Source organism: Peromyscus eremicus, chromosome 22 (assembly GCF_949786415.1).
Source record: "Peromyscus eremicus chromosome 22, PerEre_H2_v1, whole genome shotgun sequence".
Lineage (NCBI taxonomy): Eukaryota > Metazoa > Chordata > Mammalia > Rodentia > Cricetidae > Peromyscus > Peromyscus eremicus.
The window spans coordinates 6,114,584-6,135,079 of NC_081437.1; the positions used below are offsets into that span (position 1 = coordinate 6,114,584).

At 45.1% G+C, this 20,496-nt stretch overlaps 1 pseudogene; it reads right to left on the bottom strand.

Moving 5' to 3' along the window:
* Positions 1-18,616: 18,616 nt before the first annotated feature.
* On the bottom strand, positions 18,617-19,077 carry LOC131897606 (large ribosomal subunit protein uL24-like; annotated as a pseudogene).
* Positions 19,078-20,496: the final 1,419 nt, after the last annotated feature.

Sequence of the window (20,496 nt, forward strand, 5' to 3'; positions counted from 1 at the left end):
TTTGACAAAGTAGAAATTGCTCCAGTATCAGATGTCAGGATAGCCAAGTAGCCTAAGGCACCAGACTCAGGAAATTATTACAGTTTAAGACATCCAATTTGCTGACCCTGGGCATGGGTGTGGTAGAGCTGGTCCAGGCACTCTCTGGCTATGGCACTCAGGGGGTTGGCCCTGCCTGTAGCCTGGGCAGGGCAGGAGAGCTGGCACCAGTGGTGTGGGTACAGGAGAGTGGGTGGGCTGACCGACTCAGCTGCCACCCAGGCCCAGATCCAGGGCTTTGAGTTGGCCACCCCAACGTCTACCCCGTCTGTGAGCTGCTGGAGTGCACGAAGGGGCTGGTCCTGCAGAACCAAAGCTGCAGGATCTCCACGACTCAGGGGAAGAGCCGGATATCTGAGAGGAGTGTCCGTGATGGTCCAGTATCAATGGTGCAGCAGAAGCCAGAGGCCTTGAACCAGACCACTGACTTATGGCAACGGACGTCTGGAAGTGAAGCTGGTTGGACAAAAGGGTGGACTGAGTGACACACCGTGACACACTGCAGCTTTCACAGGGAGCCTTTTTTTTTTTTTTTTTTTTAAATTTTGTGGCGGTTACAAGGGTGGAGGGTGGATATGGAGGGACTGGGAAATAAGTGGGGTTGGGGTGCATGATGTGAAGTTCCCAAAGAATCAATAAAAACATTATAGGGAAAACAACAACAACAACAAACCAGTACACCAGCGAGGGCATCGATACAGTGTTTAATGCAATTAATAAGTTAGTATTCATTTAGCTTTTTTTCTGGTTATATATACATATATTTCACAACAAAGTTCTGTAAGAAATACTGAAAAAAAGAAAGAAAATAAGTATTTTATGACAGAGCTATCATATGGGCTAAGATCGATCCCCTTCTCTAGCTATAAGGATATGCTTGAAGCTAGTTGATCTGGTACAGATCCATTGAGTAGATGTTAATGGTAAGGTGTGGCGGTTTGAATAAAAATGGTCCCCATAAGCCCATAGGAAGTGGCACTATTAGGAGATGTGGCTTTGTTAGAGTAGGTGTGGCCTTGTTGGAGGAAGTATGTCACTAGGGGAGGACTTTGAGATCTCAGATGCTCAAGCCAGGCCCAGTGTGGCATTGTCTTCCTGCTGCCTGCTGATCCAGATGTAGAACTCTCAGCTCCTTCTCCAGCACCATGTCTGCCTGTATGCCGCTATGCTTCCTGCCATGATGGTAACGGACTAAACCTCTGAACTGTAAGCAAGCCCCAATTAAATGTTTTCATATATATATATATATATATATATATATATATATATATATATAAAATTTGTCTCCAACTATTTTTTTAAACTATGCCCACACTGCAGTTTCCCAAATACCATTTATTGATGATTTATTCCCCTTGGGTTAGGGTTTGACTCTGAACATTCTCTTGGGGGACATTAATCTGTGTGACTCTTCTTGGACCTGTTCATTATAGTAAATTTAAAAAGTAGTTCTGATGGAGGTCATCCATAGGGTGCATTTTGAGAAACGCTGTGCTAGGAACTAATCTGGACCGTCTCTGTACAGAGTAACACAGCAGCTCTGTTTCCCCAATGAGGAGAGCAACAGGAGGTGATGTCTACGGACAACCTGCATCCATAGATGTAACGACCACCGTCCTCTCCACCTCTGTTGCCACACTTTCTGGTAAACGCCAGCAGTGTACTCTTGCAAGGGGTCTGTGGAGTTATACAGTTATAAATAAAGTGCACCACATAAATGAATTTCCTATATTAACCGTTCTCCAGAGCTCTCCCACTGGCGTTAATTCCTACTCCAAAGTCAAAACCGAGTTAATCTTTATTAATAGAAAAATTTGACAATTTGCAAAAGGAAGAGTCTGTTGTCTCTTTTGTGTTCAGATTCATGATTCAAGTTCTTACGGAAACCTACGACATTATAAGAGGTGATTCAAGTCACGCACGGTGATGGGATGTTCAAGGTACGTACAGGAGAGCTCATCTGATGGCAGGGAGAGGCATTCCGTTCATTCTTCTTCCCAAGTCAATAATACTGACCTCCCAGCTGAGCGGAGGCTGTGACCTACACGGATGCAGCTGCACAGTTACCACAGCCTGGGGAGACCTCGAAGACAACAGGCCTTGCCCTTCACAAGTCATCGTATTTTGCTGCTGAACACATATTAACTCTGTTTTGACTTTAGGGTAGGAATTGTTGCCGGTTGTTAGTTTTGTTTCTTTGGAGAGCTGTTAAATTAACGTAGAAAGTACACTTTACACGGTACACATTATTTATTCAGTCCACACACACGGGTTCATCATTTCACAGACGCCTTGCTGAAGCATATTGTGGCAAAATACCACAAAGTAAAGATAACTGTATGTCTGTGTAAACAGGTTATACACCTACACCATCAGCTCACATGTTCATTCCCTCTGTGTTAGCGGAGCTCCTTTGACGTTGCCAAGAATTTTGATAAGTCCTGAGAATGCAAGACTGGAAGGAAGGTGGATGGATATAAAAGCACTTGTATTGGCTTTCTAAGAGTCATTTGAAAGGTTGGCTTTAAAAAACAAATTTATACTCAAACAGTGCTAGAAGCTAGAAGTCCAAAATCAAGAGTTAGCAGGACGGAGCCCCTCTGGGGGATCCAGGGGATGCTCCAGCTTGGCTTCCTCGTACTCTCTTTCTTTTTTATTTTTTCTTTGTTGCTTATTGTTTTTGAGATGGTCTCACATATCCTGGGCTGACCTCAGTGTGTAGTCAAGGACAACTTTGAACTTCTGATCCTGTTGCCTCTCTCTTGAGCGGTGGGATCGCAGACATTCCCCACCCTGTCCGGTGTATGGTGAGCTAGGGATAAAACTCAGAGCTTTGTGTATACTGTGCGGTCACTCTACCCACTGAGCATTGCCCCAGCCCTTCCCCCAATCCCAAATGCGGTCTGCAGAGCTTTTCCTCCAGCTTCTGTCTCTACATGATCATCTTCTTGCCGCCAGTACTGTTTTCTTCCCAGAAGTCACTGAACTCAGAAATCATTCAATTCTAGTACAGCAACCTCCCCTTAACTTGATTACATCCACAAAGTTTGCCTTAACAATAACATTGTAGTCACAGTTACCAGGCACTGGGAATCTGAAATAGTTTGAAGGAGATGTAATTCAGCAATGTAGCATTTATTAAAATATGAAGTAGAAAAAGAACTTGTGTTAATGAGAACCTACTTAACTGATAGTGGCAGTTTGAATGTAAAATTATTGGCCCCCATAATCTCATAGGGAGTGGCACTATTAGGTGGTGTGGCTTTGTTGGAGTGGGTATGGCCTTGTTGGAGGAAGTGTGTCACTGTGAGGGCAGGCTTTGAGGTTTCCTATGCTCAGGATGTAGTCCAGTGAGTCAGTTGACTTCCTGTTGCCTGAAAGATGTGGTTCTCTCAGCTACTACTCCAGCACCACGTTTGCCTGCATGTTGCCATGCTCCCCACCGTGATGATAATGGACTGGACCTCTGAACTGTGAGCCACCTCACAGTTTCCTTTATCAGAGTTGCTGTGGTCATGGGGTGTCTCTTCACAGCAATAGAAACCTTAACTAAGACACTGGTCAAGTTCATTTTGAAACATGGTTGTTAAAGACTTGCCTAATTCATTGTTGCTTTGTTCAGTCAAGTGGAGATAGGAAACGGAGGCCATCAGTGTTACAGGACCTGCCCAGGCTCCGGCCACCACCCCTTAGACGGATGTTGCATTTCCTGCATTGGAGATGTGGCTTCCCAGGAGTGGGAGAAGGCAGGGGACACAAGAACAGAGAAAGTCCCTTGAAGGGGAGCTGGGATAGCGTCAACCAAGCACTCCAGTTTCCTCAGGTTCCAGGAGAACCTGTCCTGGCTGAGGCACAGCACCCTGTTTTGGGAGGAGACATCAGTCAGTCTGGTGAGCGTTCCTCCTTGAAGGAGGTGGCAGGGACTCAAATGCACCTTCCCCTACCGCCTTGTCACATTGTGACTGCAAGGAAAACAAGCCTCTTGGCTTCGGTCCTTCCCTGTCCTCAGGAACCCTGTCCTCAGCCAACCTCCCTGAACGTGGGATCCGATTCAGGCCAGGAACACGATTCTCAAAACATATTTCTATGCCTTTGGTTTCCTACCAGGCAGTACCTTTTCCAGAGCCAATGTTTTTCTACAGATGGCAAAGTGACTGCTTGGGGTTCTGTTTGATGATATCTATTGACATTATTTTTTAAATGTAATAACAGATTCAGAATCAGGAGCTCCAGGGAAATGCATACTTGCCTCCGCCTGACGTGAAAGGCTGTAACAGAAGTTCTAGCTGGCAGTAGATTTTAATGTGTGGCTAGCCAGTCCTCAGCTAAGCAGCCAGGTCAGTTTGTCAAGCTTGACTGCATGAAGCTGCTTCTTCCCTGACCCCTCCTGTGGTCTCAGTGTCCTGCCTTGTCTGTCGTCCAGGGTGTGGAAATCCAGACTCAGGAAAGCATTTGCTAGTCTTCCTTGTGCCGTTGTGTATGCAGCTTGTGAATGAGAAGAAAGCCGTGGGAGTGTGTCTGGAAGCCTAGAGGGGGGCTTCTTAAACTCTTTCCATTCACAAGCCCTCCTCACCTGGAATATTTGTATAAGTGCACAGTACACTTGTGTATACAAGTGTATCAAACTACACTTGTGTATGTAAGTATGTAAAAATAGGCACAAGATCAAATGGGTTCACTTTCAAACAATTATTTGATATACATGATTTTACTATTGATTAAGGGTGACATGAATGTGTTTATTTTTATATCAAGAACTGAATCTTGAGGCTGAGCCAGATTGCTCGGTGGGTGAAGGCACTTTTTGCCAATCTGGATGACCTGAGATTGATCCAGGGACTCATGTGGTCGAAGGAGAGAACTGACTCTTCAAGTTGTCTTCTGCCCATCACACTTGCCTGCACGCACATGGACACACCACATACACACACACACACACACACACACACACACACACACTACATATACATGCATACAAAACAAATAGAAATGTAATAATTTTAAAAACAAGTTAATCTCAGCTGAACAAAGATTTTATTTTCCATAATGAAATCATTGTGTTTGCATAAGAGCATCAGAGTTTGTGTGAACAGTAAAAACACTGCCCTTGGGGCTGCCGAGGTAGATCGGTGGGTAAGATCACTGGCTGTTCTCTAAGAGAACTGGAATTTGGTTTCCAGTACCCATATCAAGTGGTTCACCACTGCCTGTAATGGCCCCAACACGAGGATATCCAACACCCACTTCTGGCCTCTGAGGGCACCCACATGCTTGTGTACACACACAGACAGACAGGTGCACACATACATAAAAATACGATAAATCTTAAAAAAAAAAACTGCAGTTCATGGCATATGGTAGTTTTGACTCTGAGCAAGGTGTTTCAGGCAGCCTGGTTGTTGTTGGTGTGACAGACAGCATGTGCATTTCTAAAGTGTGCCTATTGTGAGTCCAAAGCTGTCCTGAACTCCAAAGAGGCAGCATGGGTGGGCACTGACGGAGACACCTCAGACACCGAGTGCATTTGAATCCATTTCAGCTCACTGCACACTCAGGAACCTGTCGCCAAATTTTTGCAGCCCCTGCATTTAGTTCCTAGATCTTCTATGGTGATGTGACCCAAGCTTCAAAAACAAGAGTGGAGGCCACGTTTGTGTGGGTTCGCCTGAAACCTCATGTAGAAGGAAATGCTCCCAGGCCTTTGGAGGAGTGCGGGCCTGGCTTTGAATCTCAGCTTTACCACTTACTATTTGTGTAACCAAGGACACAATACTTAATCCTGGTGCTTCCAAGTTTCCATTTCTTTAAGGTGGATATTGGAAAGGTTACCAGGTTATTTTAAGAATATTTACACATATTTTTATTTACATATACACATACCATATTACAGTGCCTGGCATATGGTAACGCTCGAAAATGACAACCACAGTCGTTTGCTAGTAGAAGAGCCTTAGGATAGTGTAGTCTTCAGAGAGAATTCCTTTCCCTTTCTGCCCAACCGGCTACTGTTTTTTGTTTGCTTGCTTTAATAGCAAACGTGAAACAGTGTCATGGTTCTGAAAGCGATGACAACTGCCAGTCCCCAGACTAGATGGTCTGGAGAGGCGGCAGTGCCCCGAGGCATGGCAGTCTGTCTTATCTCTGGAAACAGGGTCAAGCCTCACCAGAAAGCAGGCTTACCCTCTGACCAACTGCCTTCCGGGTGTTTCCCTAGTGCATGCCCCTTTGTGCATCAAGAGCATCAGGCATGTTCAGCAGGCAGACAGACTCAGAACCAGAGAGGAGTCGAGAAAATTCCCCCGGGATGTTCCTTTGATGGTTTTTCCTTTCACTGGGCTCTGTCCACCGCTGAAGAGCCACCCGGAAAAGGGTTAACTTAGGCCTTGGACAGGCGTATTTCCCCATCTTCCACCCGGCTTCGCCCATGGGTCACCACAATACTCTGATGATGTTTTCAAGGTTATTCTCTCGGTCTTCACAAGCAGGGCAGCCATGTTTTATCCACCTGTACAGTCGTCCACTTATTTATCACTGCAAGATCAGTAACGATAGTCAACCTTGACTGCCTTCTTCCATTATAACATGTAGTTTATTAACACGTCTCCATAGTATCTCACTTATTTATTCCAACAGCCCTGTGATGCATGTGCTCTCTCTCTCACTTGTCAGGTGAGGAGATGGGGGTGGGGGGAGATACGCAGAACTGAATCTAGTTTTGCCAAACATGTGCTAAACAGGCATCACCAAGTGACATAAAAGGCATACAGGTGATAGTTTTTGTCTTCTGGGGACTCAAGACTTTTACAGATGCATAAAATATAGAGCAAATGAGAAGCCACAAGGTATAACATAAAGCTAAATATGAAAAGAACTCAGTGTGGGCTGCACCAGTTACAGAAAAACTTGTAGGATGAAATGGGTTTGTAGACCTGTGGTCAGAGCTCTGTGTGACAGGAAAGATGGACGGTGGACCAGTCATTTGTGGGCTTGGCAAATAGAGAGTTGCAGAACACAGTGGTGGATTCTGAGCCCAGGTCAGACCCGGTAGCAGGATGGACATTAGACACTTGAGAGCCAAGTTCAAACTATCCCAACATCCGATGGGAAACTGCTGTACATTTTCTAATGAGTGTGATGACGTAATCAGAACTGTTCCTCCAGAGAGGGAAAGCCAGAGGGCTGGAGAGATGCTCAGCAGTTAAGAGCACTGGATGCTCTTCCGAAGGACCTGGGTCTGCTTCCTTGTATCCACATGATGGCTCACAACTATCTGTAGTTCCAGGTCCAGGAGACCTGATGCCATCTTCTGGCTACCTCAGGCACCAGTACACAGGAGGTACATGAACATACATTCTGTGCACACACATACACATAAAACAAAATAATTTTTTTTTTTTTAAGAAGAGAAAGGATGGGAAGGGGGAGAAATCTAGGAAACTGATGAGAAGATTCCCTGAGCAGGCGAGGAGTGGGCTGAGATTCTGAACTCAGCTAATGGCGACACAGTCAGCCAGGGATAAATAAAGATGAGGATGAGGAGTTCCAAGGGAAGAGATGAAAGAACTTTGTGATTGGTCATAAGTGATGAAGGATAAAATGGGCCTGGAGGATGATGTCTGGGGTGGTGAGGAAAATAGTGATGACGAAACTAGACCTTAAGGTAGGAAGAGACATAGAACATCAGCTATTTTATTTTTATTTTTAGATAGAGAATTGCCCTGAATTCCTGATTCTCCTGCCTCCACCTCCCAAGTACTGGGATTATAGGCAGCTACCACCATACGTGTCTTAAAAAAATTTAAATTTAACTGCTGGAGATATCTGGACGGAATTCCAACTGCAACAGGAAATTTGAGGTTATAGTTTGGGAATGGGATTAAACATGATGCATGGGGCTGCAAGATAATATTGGGAGACAGCTTCCTAGAGGGTAGCTGGTGTTTCTGCACATCTTGAGAGTGAGGTACCGACTGTCTTCAATTCAACACTACGTTTGCAAGGATGTTTGTATAACACACAGTGCAAAGATAGAGGTCGTGCTTCTATCTAGAGAAAGAGTGAGCCGTGTATCCCATCCAGGATAATACAGAGAAATTCCCCCTCTAGAGAGGAAGGCAGGCATGTTTATAGGCCTGCTATAGATCATGTGGGTTGAGAATGTCACCAAATAGCAGAGATTTCCCCATTTTGTTGTCTTCAGCCTACCTGATGTTCCCATCACTATATTTGGAAAGTGCTTTGATTTATTGAAACTTTTTTTTTTGGTACTGTGTACTGGCTAGTTTTATGTCAACTTGACACAAGCTAGAGTCATCAAAGAGGAGGGAGCCTCAATTGAGGAAATGCCTTTATAAAATCCAGTTGTAGGCATTTTCTTAGTTAGTGATCAATGGGGGAGGGCCCAGTCCATTGTGGGTGGGACTATCCCTGGGCTGGTGGTCCTGGGTTCTATAAGAAAGCAGACTGAGCAAACCAGGGGAAGCAAGCCAGTAAGCAGCACCCCTCCATGGCCTCTGCATCAGCTCCTGCCTCCAGGTTCTTGCCCTGCTTGAGTTCCTGTCCTGACTTCCTTCAATGATGAACAGCGATGTGGAAGTGTAAGCCTAATAAACCCTTTCCTCCCTAAGTTCATCACAGCAGTAGAAACCCTAACTAAGACATACTATAACCACAGAAAGTTCATATAATTGGTTTAGTGTTAGAACATGTAATTTGGGGCAACCTGAATCCATGTTCCCAGGTATGTCATTCATAGTTGGCTGAAGACCAAGTCCTCTTGGTCCCTTTGAGGTGAGAGATGCGCTTTGCATTGATACAGGAGATATGCGAAAAGAAGCAGACTTGGGCACCTCTGTTCTAACAAGGCAAGACAACCCGGCCCAGACTAGGTTCACATAGCTGACCCAACACCTATATGCTTGCTCTCTCTGAGATTGTGTGAGCTCCTGGGGAAATGATGGTAGAAAACACCGTCCTAACCTCAAGGAGCTAAAGGATGTCGGTAAATGGCGGAGGTGTGTGTGTGTGTGGGAACACATCTACAAGTACATATTATACAGACTGATATGCACAATAACTAACGCATGTGCAGGACATGGAGATGAGGGTTGCTGAGCCCAGGGAGCATGGGAAGGCAGCATGGAGGTAGCTGAGGAGAAGAAATGAGATGGGGGGTGTGTTTTCCCAGGAGGATGGAGGCCATGAATCAGCTCATAGTTTGGAGGAACAGGACCAGTATGTCAGGAACTGAGGGAGACAGAGGGCTGGAGAGATGGCTCAGTGGTTAAAAGCAGTTGCTGCTCTTGCAAAGGATGGGGGCTTGGTTCCTAGCACCCACATGGTGGCTCATAACATCTGTAACTCCAGTTCAAAGGATCCAGGGCCCTCTTCTGGTCTCTGCTGCATGCCCATGACAGATATACATGCTGGAAAATCACTCACACACATAAAATAAAAATAAATAAATCTTACGCCCCTATAAAAATAATTGATCTTTTAAGAAAAGAGGAAGAAGATGAGTCGTGGCCAAGCAGAGCAGGACTGAGGACCGGAGCTCAAGGTCCTCAAAGTTCTGATATATCAAAGGGGAGACTGAGACCGACCACAGGGAAGAACAGGAGTGAGGAATAACCATGCTCAGTTTATCACTGATGGGTGGGGTGACAGGCCTCTATGCACGTAGCCAATTCGAGAACTTCCCAGATGGAGAACCTGACTTTGAAAGCATTTTTTCAAGCCAATTTGAGGGTGAGCTGGGATGGAGGACCTGGTCTCCTGGGGTACAATCCCTGGAGACTTCTGCTCAGTGAGACTTGCTCAGATCTGCGCTCAGGAATTCTGCCCTTTCAAACTTGGCTTCTTCGGTCTGACTAAAATAGCTCCCTAGCTGGGTCTCTGCCATCTAACACAAGCTTCTTTGACCCGTCTTCCAGACAGCTGTTGGGTGCTTTTGCTCAGAGGCACATCCGATGATGTCACTGGCTTGTCTAAAATTCAACAGTAGCCTCCCACTGTCTGCCAGGACACTCTGCTTTTCAACAACTCCCCCCCCCCCCAACATGCCAGGGGCAGTTGTTTAGGAATAAGTGAAGCTGGAGTGCTGGGGATCCTTACCTTCATGTCCTGGGAAGTCTTAGAAATGTGTTTACATGGCTCTTTGTATTCAGACCATAAAACGATATCCCCTAGTGTCGTGGTTTACAAAAAATGGCCCCCACAGGCTCAGAGGGAGCGGCACTATTGGGAAGTGTGGCCTTGTTAGAGGAAATGTGTCACCGTGGGCAGGCTTTGAGGTCTCAGAAGCTCAAGGCAGGCCCAGTGTGAGTCTTCCTGCTGCCTGCCAATCCAGATGTAGAACTCTCAGCTACCTCTCTAGTACCATGTCTGCCTGCATGCCGCCATGCTTCCCGCCATGATGACAGCGAACTAACCTCTGAGCTGTAAGCCAGCCCACTTAAATGTTGTCCTTTATAAGAGCTGGCATGGCCATAGAGTCTCACAGCAATAGAAACCCTAAGATACCTAGGCTATCAAAGCTCCAAGTGTCACAGAAGTCTGACTCCACTGTATAAGCCCTAGCTGTCCCCCCAACACACACACTAGCTTCTCATCCCCTTACACACCATCTCATCTTATCCCTCTACACACTGTGACATCTTATTCCACCCACACCATCTTCTCATCTTGTCCCCCCACCATACACACACTCCATCTTTCTCTCTCCAGGTATGACTTCTCTGAACACAGAGTTTAGAAGGTCCCCACCAAAATGTCTGTTCTTGGGCACCGGAAAGGGGCATCATTTCTGGGAAAGGCAGCCATCACCCTACCGTGTGCCCTCCCCTCCCTCTCCAAATTCATCGGCTCTGAAGATGACCCGCCCCTGCCGATTTCCCCCTGTATCCCTCCACCCAGAAGCTGTCTCTCCACATGTCTAGTCCACTGCGCTGGGACCTGCCTTTTCCAGGTAATTCCAATGTACAAGTAGTGTCTGGAGGAAGAAGAGGTGAGCCTGAGAAGCCTTGTCAAACTGATGTGGAATGAGATGTTGCCGCTGCTTCTCAGAATGGAAGCTCTCTCTATTGCTGTGAATGGTCACTAGTGAGTGCTCTGTAACAAAGCGTTTAAAATTCGTCTCCTTAGAGATAACGGCATGTTGATATTAGGATAAACTACATGAAAGTGCCAATATTTGACCATCTTTGGTATATAAAAAGAGCAATTTCACATGGTTTCATCTCATAGATTCGAACCAGGTCAGTCTGACCTGCAGGTCAGTATGGTTTCTTGCAGGAAGGAGCAGCGGGATTGGAAGGGCTGAGGGGAACAAAAGGCAAGAGCCCGGGGAGAGAGAGGGCCAGGCGGGGAGCACAGCTGCACAGTAAAGCAAGTGGGCAGGAGGCAGAGATGGACGTGCTCAGAGCTAGGCTGCCAGCAGATAAACCCCGATGGCCCAACTGCTCATTGTGTGGCGAGGAGGACACGTTATTTTATGTCCACGTCTTTCCCGTGGGCTTTAATTTAACAATTATAGGTGCGACTCCCACAGGTTTATTTTTGTCTCTTTCAGTTAAAACGGAGGACTTGATTTGTTTTTATTTTTCTTTGGCGTTGTGAGATGGAGTTTCATTTGACCAGGCTGAAATGCAGCTTGCTGTGTAGACCAGGTTGCCCTTGAACTTGTGGCCTCTGCATCTCAAGTGCTGAGAGTTCAGGAGTGTGCCACAATGCCTGGGCCTCGGGATTCTTTAGAAATAGGTGGGAAGAAAGGTAGAGAGGGAGGGAAGGTGGGTGAATTGACAAAGAGCTTTCTATTAAGAATTTTAGTAATAGACCCTTATTGATCTCATAAATAGGAGATCATCCTTCGTTTATTTTACAAGATTGTACTTCAGCTAACAGTGGCTTTTATGTGAAATTCCTCACATAATGATTTGAAAAAGGAGAAGTTATTTTTCAATGTTTTGGAATAGTGCTTAATTGCCAGGAACAAGAGTAAAAAGACCCGAGGCAGGATTGCTACTGAAACCAGAAAGAAAAGAGAAACCCTATTAGTGCAGCGCAAGGCAAAGGCATAATTAATATCATTTACAGAGAAGTTATTATCAAAGGAAATGTCACTAAGCCCCACCAACCCAATTTGCTGATCTAATTTGGCTAATAGTCACTTTGCTGTAACCACTTCGATTCACAAGGGCTACGCCAAACATCCTCCACCAATTCTCCAAAGGCGTCCTGCATATCGGCTGAGGAAAGACTTTGAACTGATCATCTAGAGCAGGGGTTCTCAACCTTCCTGACGCTGCCACCCTTTAATACAGTTCCTCTTGTGGCGACCCCCAAGCAAAAAATTATTTTCGTTGCTACTTCCTTACTGTAATTCACTAGTTATGAATCATCATGTAAATACCAGTGTTTTCCAATGGTCTTTGGCGACCCCTGTGGAAGAGTTGCTCAAAACCCAAAGGGGTCACGACCCACAGGTTGAGAGCCACTGAGCTAGATCGTGACAGGCGAGAACGCGAGTCTGAAGTGGGAATCTACAGCTACAGCTCAGAATATCTTCAGAGAAGCGGAACCTTGTCCAAGCAGCAGTCAGCAACACTGCATTACAAAGGAGAACCGTGAGGGACTGACGGCCTCTGCTGCCGCTCCACACACAGAGCTTTCGCTGTCCCCATCACCTAACTTCCTTTCGCCACCCTGCTGACCCTCCAGGCTGGGAACTGTTCCTTTTTCTCTTCAGACACAAACATCCAGCCAACATCCCATCAACAGCGTCATCCCAGGTGTCTCTCCCACCTGGTCACAAAAGTGTCCTCCTGTCACTGCCAGTCCCCAAACAAACATAGGTGGATGTAGTACCAACCATGGTGGAGTGAGGCAAGTCCCGCCTTCCCACGAAACTGGGGCTGAGGGACCACAGAGCTGATCCTATGAGGAAGTAGGTCCTCTTTCTCCAACCAGTCTATCCCCATCCATTCCTCTTTCTCCACTTCCACTCAAGACTTACAATCCCAAGCAAAATTTAGAGAAGACAAAAATCTAAACTCCGAAGAGCCTAAGTATGAGTTCAAGGATCTGGCTACTCATGGAAGACGGCATGGAGGACGGCTAGATCGGGAACTGTCAGTTACAGGCATGTGCAGTGTGTTCCGGAAGGAATGTGCATTTCCAGAGAAAACCGAACAAGGAGGCATCGTGGTGCAATTGACTGAGTCCTGAATCGGCAAGACAGGCTCTCATCTCTTGTCTGCTGCGAAAGAGCCGAGAGGCCTTGGGCAAACCATTTTCTTCCTTGGACCTTCTGTCATTTCTTCATAAGGTTCCCAAATGATGATAAATCAGTAATCTCAACAGTTCTTCCTCCAGCGACATATGACACAATCCCCTGGCTGTCTCATGGGCATGCCAGAACCTGAAGTCATCTTATGGGGCAAAGCTGGCACTTCCAGCTCCCTTTCCTCTTTGAAAACCCACATCCTCATTTGAAGACCATAACAGCATGAAGAAAGAGAATATGGGCAGTTTTTAGCTTGAACATTCTCTGATCCTAAACATAAACAGGTAGAGCTGTAGCTGTGTGTTTCTGTGTGGGGGTGTGTCTCAGCTGGCCTCCCCAAAACCGTTCAAGCACTTGTCAGACAGAGCTGAACTGGGTGACTTAAATACCACTCCCTTTCTTTCTTTCTCTTCTTCTGACCTTTTTGTACCCTCTCCCCTCCCACCTCATAGTCTAAGAGGTTGGGCAGCAGGACAGGTGCCATCCGGTGCGGACCCGACGGCTCATAGCTTTAATCCACCTGCCTGTGAAGCCCATCCAGCCCTGGGAGATATGAGCCGAGCCTGGCGACGGAGCCAAAGGTCAGTTTCTCTTCCTTCTTTCAGCAATCGGCAAACAAGAATGTCCTGCAGAGGGCCAAAGCCAGCTCCACTTACGCAGGGCACACTGGAGTCTTTTTGTCTCTCTCCTCCCTATATTTTGGAAGCTCCAGCCGGAGCGTGGCCTGAATTTCAACAGGGGGAGGCAAGGCCATTAACAGTGAGCACTTTTGTAGATTCATGCAGCCTCTTCTGCCTTCTCTCCCCGTGGCCTTGAATGATCTGCTGTTTGCAGACAATCCCCTTGTTGTGCTCGGAGAGCAGGCAGAGCCTGGCTCCCTCATTGTCTCTTATCTGGGCAAACAAAAGCAGTCTTCTTAGGACAGAGCTCTGTGCCGATAAAAGGCTGATTAAAGCCCCCTTTGTGGTAAAATTTCATAGGTCTGGGGTGGGCATTATATTTGATTAACCCCAGCCAGTTATTACATGGTGTTTGATAGAGATTACAGCTGTGCCCAGCAGCTCCCAGCTGGGTGGAGCCGGTCTTTGAACTCCTAGGGAACCACAGGCTGAGCTGGCCATCAGCAAGTACAAGTTATGAATCTCTCTCTGGTCCCTCCGTGCTCCCTTTCGGTGGCTCCCTCTTCTATCATGTGTATTCCTCCTTCCCAGGGAAGCATCCAGCACTTTCCAGTTAGTGAGTTCTCTCTGACAGGCAGGAAGACATCCAGGGAGCTCCATCCCACAGCGCATGCTAAGGACAGCTCTGTCTTGGAGCAGCTGCCCTATGAAGAGAAGCTTGGAGTGGGCATGGTGGTGTCCTCAGCTCAGGCTTTCTGTTTGCCATGATTGGGCCCAAGGGCTTCCTCCTGCCCGTCTTGAAGAGGTTAAAGAAACCAGTGAACCCCCTGAACCTCAAGCCTGCCTGTTACCTGTTCTGCTTCACCCTGTCTCCTTAGTGACTGATGCTGAGCTCATGACCGTCCCATCTGCCTCGTACTATGATACCTGGCAGGCATGGGATGCCAGCCTTCTAAGAATGGACCCACAGCTAATGCTGCCACGTTTGCTAATATCCACCCACCCTTTCTCCCCAGTGACCATTCTCTGCCCATGTGTCTTCCTGAATTTCCAGCTACTCCCTGTCCCCTGCTGCTTCCCCCTCTAGCTTTTCCCCCTTGTCAGACCACCATGAGGCTGACCCATCCACCCATCTAACGGGAGTGATGGCCCCAGGTCCAGGTCTACACTACTCCCTGTGCAGGACAAGGGCTCTGTCGAGATGGGAAGCCAACATGGGTATCAGGGACATTCATTCAGCGAGAGATTGAGTGAAGCACCCTTAAAAAGTCCACATAAACACCTCGCTCCCCCTCAGCGGGTTCTCGAAGTCCTCCACACTGTGCTTGAATCGCTGTTAGCCATTCGTCTGTGTCCTACAAGACAGTAAATCTGAGAGGAAGGGGTGTAGCTGGAGTTTTCTCCAGTCCCACCCGGGCCCGCAGCCACTCAGACCCAAATAAACACACAGAGGCTTATATTAATTATGAACTGTATGGCCTAATGGCTAAGGCTTCTTGCTAGCTAGATCTTACATCTTAAATTAACCCATTTCTATAAATCTATACCTTGCCATGTGGCTCGTGGCTTACTGGTATCTTTACATCTTGCTTCTCCTGGCAGTGGCGGCTGGCAACGTCTCCTGACTCAGCCTTCCTGTTCCCAGAATTCTCTTCTCTGCTTGTCCAACCTATAATTCCTGCCTGGCTACTGGCTAATCAGCATTTTATTTATTAACCAATCAGAGCAACACATTCACAGCATACAGAGTAATATCCTCAGCACTTCCCCTTTATGTCTTTTTTCAAAAAGGAAGGTTTTAACTTTAACATAGTAAAATTACATATAACAAAACAATTATCAAGTAAGAATTACAGTTACAATATCTAGTCTATTTGTATTTGGCAAAATTAAAGAAGATAACCTATCTGTCCTATATTTGTAAGTCTAAGGTTTTATATCTAACTTTTTTTTTTTTTTTTTTTTTTTTTTGGTTTTTCAAGACAGGGTTTCTCTGTGTAGCTTTGCGCCTTTCCTGGAACTCACTTGGTAGTCCAGGCTGGCCTCGAACTCACAGAGATCCACCTGGCTCTGCCTCCCGAGTGCTGGGATTAAAGGCGTGTGCCACCACCGCCCGGCACTTTTTTTTATCATAACTAAGGAAATTATAACTATCTAGTCTTCAACTACATCAAAGACCTCAGAAGGATATAATATTACCTGAGAAATGAAAGAAGGACGCAAGCACCTTTTGGGAGTCTTGTGAGAGTAGACAGAGACAGTTGGCAGCCTGGACAGTCATCCAAAGTTCTCTTTTAAAGTTGGAGCATCTGTCTTCAGCCCACAGGCTTAGTCATTTCTCTCTGTATCCTGTAGAATGTCTGGCAGTTTCCTCTGTGAAGGAGGAACCTGAAGGACCATTTTACCAAGCAAAGTTCAGTAGTCACCTTCCCATGGGTCCTGCATGTCCAGTCGAACAAGCAGTCCAGGAAAGCACAGTTTCTTGCCCAAATGGCTATTTTTGCCAAGAAGATAAACTCCATATAGAGTGACTTTGATGCTCATCCTCCTCTTTGAAATAAATCAGTCCTGCCAGGAGCAGATGTGTCTCATTGTCCAGAAAAGTCTAAGTTTTTAAAACATTTTAAATGCCATATTCTGTAGGTCTTTGAAGTATTTGAAGATTACCTACCTAATTGAATTATCTCTATGTATATCTAGAAAACTTAACATGACTATAAGCTTGACTATGGTAGAAGACTAATTATTAATCTGTATTTTTTACTTAGCCATTACAATCTAAATGAGTTACATAAACATAATACCTCAAACAAGAGTAGAAATATATATATACAGTATACCAAAATTAAGTTTAAACTTGTATCAATAAACTAAAATCCATAGCAATGTAAAACATTTATAAACAAGTTGATGCACTTTAAAAGTAGGTTCATTAATCTACCCTTTCATCCTATTATATCTATACTATCCCCTTTTCTTCTTTAGAAAGAGATTGCATTTATAATCAACCTGTTTTAAATAAAAATATTGGTTTTTCTCTGTCCAACACCAGAGGGCTCTTCTGATATGGGACAGAAGAATCTCTCAACTTTTTCTTTTAGTAATATGCTTGAATTTAGAGGAGTGAGCCAATTCCATCTCCAAAGCCAGCTTGGTATATTTGGGAATTTGTGTGTAACTTCTCATACTACTTCCTGCTAGATGAGGGCGCTATATTCTTATGGGGACATAAAGAAAATTTTAGGATTATGGAGTAGTCCATGAGGCTGTATTGTCTGAGCCAGTTGCCTTGAAATCATTTTGGATGTTGGATCATCTAGGCCATGGTGTCATCGGAGACCTTTCAGGGGGTCTAAGCTGGTCAAACCTGATGTATCTTAATCTGGAACAAATCCATAGCCTCTTGCTTTCTGTGGAAACAAAAGCAGAGCCTCCTTTCCAAAGCAACATATCCTTACATCTAAATTTTGAAGTCAAGGTACCTTTAAAATATACATATTGGTTTAACTGAGCAGCCTTTACAATCAAATGTCTTGTGCAGTTAAAAATCCCAAAGACAACACAATCCAGATTCTCTGTGTGATATCCATCTTTACATAGCTTATTCTTTATATTACTTTTACTTTCTCTTTAAAGACTTTATTTTTTTAAAACTATTTCTTTATATAACTGCATATATTACTTTTTTTTTCTTCCAAGCCTATGCACATTTTATACACATTGTAAACTGTTTAGAGGTTTATCTCATCTGAATCTGTCTTATTGTGAATCTATTGCTTTAAACTGCAGCATTCTCCACCCACTTCAGCTTCTCAGCATGGTGGTGGTAGGTTTACCACCAGCTCTGGATCTGGGAACCATGTGTACCATCAACTCTCAGAAGCAGTGGGTCTATGCTTCTATCAAAGCAGCGTGTAGCCCAGAAACCTCTTTTTTTTTTCCTTTTTTTGTACTAGCAAAGGCTAAATCCATGCAGCATAATGTGCAGCTTGCAGATTCCTCATTCCTGCAGGCTGCAGGTCAAGTCGTATGCCATGAACCCGCCACAGAGTAGCTCAAGCCCAAAGGCTTTAGCTAACTTGAGAGAGACAACTAAGAAGCTGTTTTTAGTTCCATTTTAGAATCTTGTTTCTCAGGTTTTAGGTGGAAACTCTTGCCGCACGTTCTGGCACCATTTGTAGCTGGAGTTTTTCTGTGTCCACCGGGCTCCTGCAGCCACTCAGACCCAAGTAAACACACAGAGACTTATATTACTTATAAACTGTATGGCTGTGGCAGGCTTCTTGCTATCTAGTTCTTATATTTTAAATTAACCCATTTCTATTAATCTATAAGTTGCCATGTGGCTTATGGCTTACCGGTACTTTTACATCTTGCTTCTCCTGGTGGCAGCAGCTGGCGGCATCTCCTGACTCAACCTTCCTGTTCCCAGAATTCTCTTCTCTGCTTGTCCCACCTATACTTCCTGCCTGGCTACTGGCCAATCAGCATTTTATTTATTAACCAATCAGAGCAACACATTCACAGCATACAGAGCAATATCCACAGCAAAGGGGAGTGTTTTGACTTAGTGCAGCTCCTTACATTTGATTTTGTAGTGATTTGAGTGAACTGAACAAGTCACTTTCATTTATTTATTTATTTATTTATTTATTTTTATTTAAGCAGTCTTTAATGAAAGCTGTGTAGGACACACCCCTACTCCTGCATCTTCTCAATCGTTTCCTCCTTGTATTTGCCCTTCTCCTTTCTGACTTGTTGAGACTTGGCTTTCCTTTCCAGGATCTCTTGGCGGTCTTTGTCCAGCTTTAGCCTGGTGATAGCCACCTTGCTGGAGTGGATGCCCACATGGACAGTTGTGCCGTTAGCCTTTTCTCGCTGCACTCGTTCGATGTAGATGACGTATTTCTTCCTGGACACTTGGACCACTTTGCCAATCTGCTGGCCTTTGTAGTGTCCTCGGACAATCTGAACTTCATCATCCTGTCAAATGGGCATAGACCGAACATTGTACTTCTGCCTCAGCTCTTTGGAAAGTGGGGAGGACATGATCTTCCTCCGAATGTGAGAAGGTGCATTGAAATGCCGTTTGCGGTTCTTGCTTCCGTCGGAAGTCACAAAGGAATTGAACTTCATTTTGGCAGCTACAATCCAGCGATGACCACAAAAGGAAAGAGACAAGTCACATTTAAAAATCAGCTGTTTTAGAAGAACTTAAGCTGGCCATGGAAGTGTACCTCTGTGTTCCCAGTATTCCTGAGGCAGGAAGAGCCACGAGTTTGGGAGAGCTTGGGTTATACAGCAAGACCCAGTCTCAAAAGAAAGAAAGGGGGTGGAGAGAAAAGTGGGCGCCATGCCCCCAATGTATCCCCTAGCTGTGGAAGTTCTTTCGGGCACTCTGCCTGTCTTAGGTACAATAGCACTTTTAAAATTTTTAGTGTTTATTAACAGATATTAATTATACGTAATAGTAACATTCATTATAACCTTTTGCATGCATATGCACACACACACATAGATAATGATGTGTTTTGATCATTTTCATCCACTACTTCTCTTGTTCCCTTCCCATGCCCCTTCACTTCCATATCTTTTTATTTGTGTAACACAATGGGTTTTACTGGGGTGTTTCTAGCAGTATGTGCTCTTTATCAGTGTCTGCACCATCAAAGAGGATGTCTCCTCTTTTCCCGTGAAACAGCACTTTCATAGATCAGAAACACTTGAGAGTAGCGCTAATATAGTTACCTCAAGTTCCGATGATTAACATTTGCCTGGTTTTGCTTTTTCTGTCTCTAGTGGTTTGAATGCAAATGAGCTCCATAGACTCAGCTATTAAAACCCTCGGTCCCCAGTTGGTGGAGCTGTTTGGGGAGGCTCGGGGGTGTGGCCCTGCTGGAGGATGTGAGTCACTGGTGTTTGTAGTCTCTATCCACATCCAGTTCCATTTCTCTGCTTCCTGTTTGCAACTGCAGGTGTGAGTTCTCGGCTCCTGCCACCATGCCTGCTCTCTGCTGCTGAGCCCCACCACCATGAGAGACTCTTATCTCTCAGGAACCATAGCCCAAATAACCCTCCCCCAACCTTCCGGAAGGTGACTTGGTCATGGTATTTTATCACAGCAACATAAACTTACCTAATACAATGTCCTTTTGGTGTCTATGTGTCTCTTGTGAAAATTTATTTTCTTTCTTTTTGTCCGATCATTTTTGGCCTTTCTAATTCACTAAAACAGACTAAATTAGAATATTCCTTTCATTTACAATGACTGATATACTTGGGTTTTTTTTTTTTGATCAGCATAATTGTGCGTATTTATGTATTATAGTGAAATATTTTAATTCAGGTATACAATGAATAATTATCAAATGTGAGGAGGGGCTTTCCTGTGCTACCGTGTTATGGGAAACCTATCAGAGACGACCACTCAGATACAGTGTATAGCCAATTGAAAGATTTTATTTCATCCAGCTGGAACCACACCTAAGTGTTAGGTGACCTAAGTGTGACCCCGAGAGTCCAGAACACCAGGTTTTTAAAGACAGAGACCACATC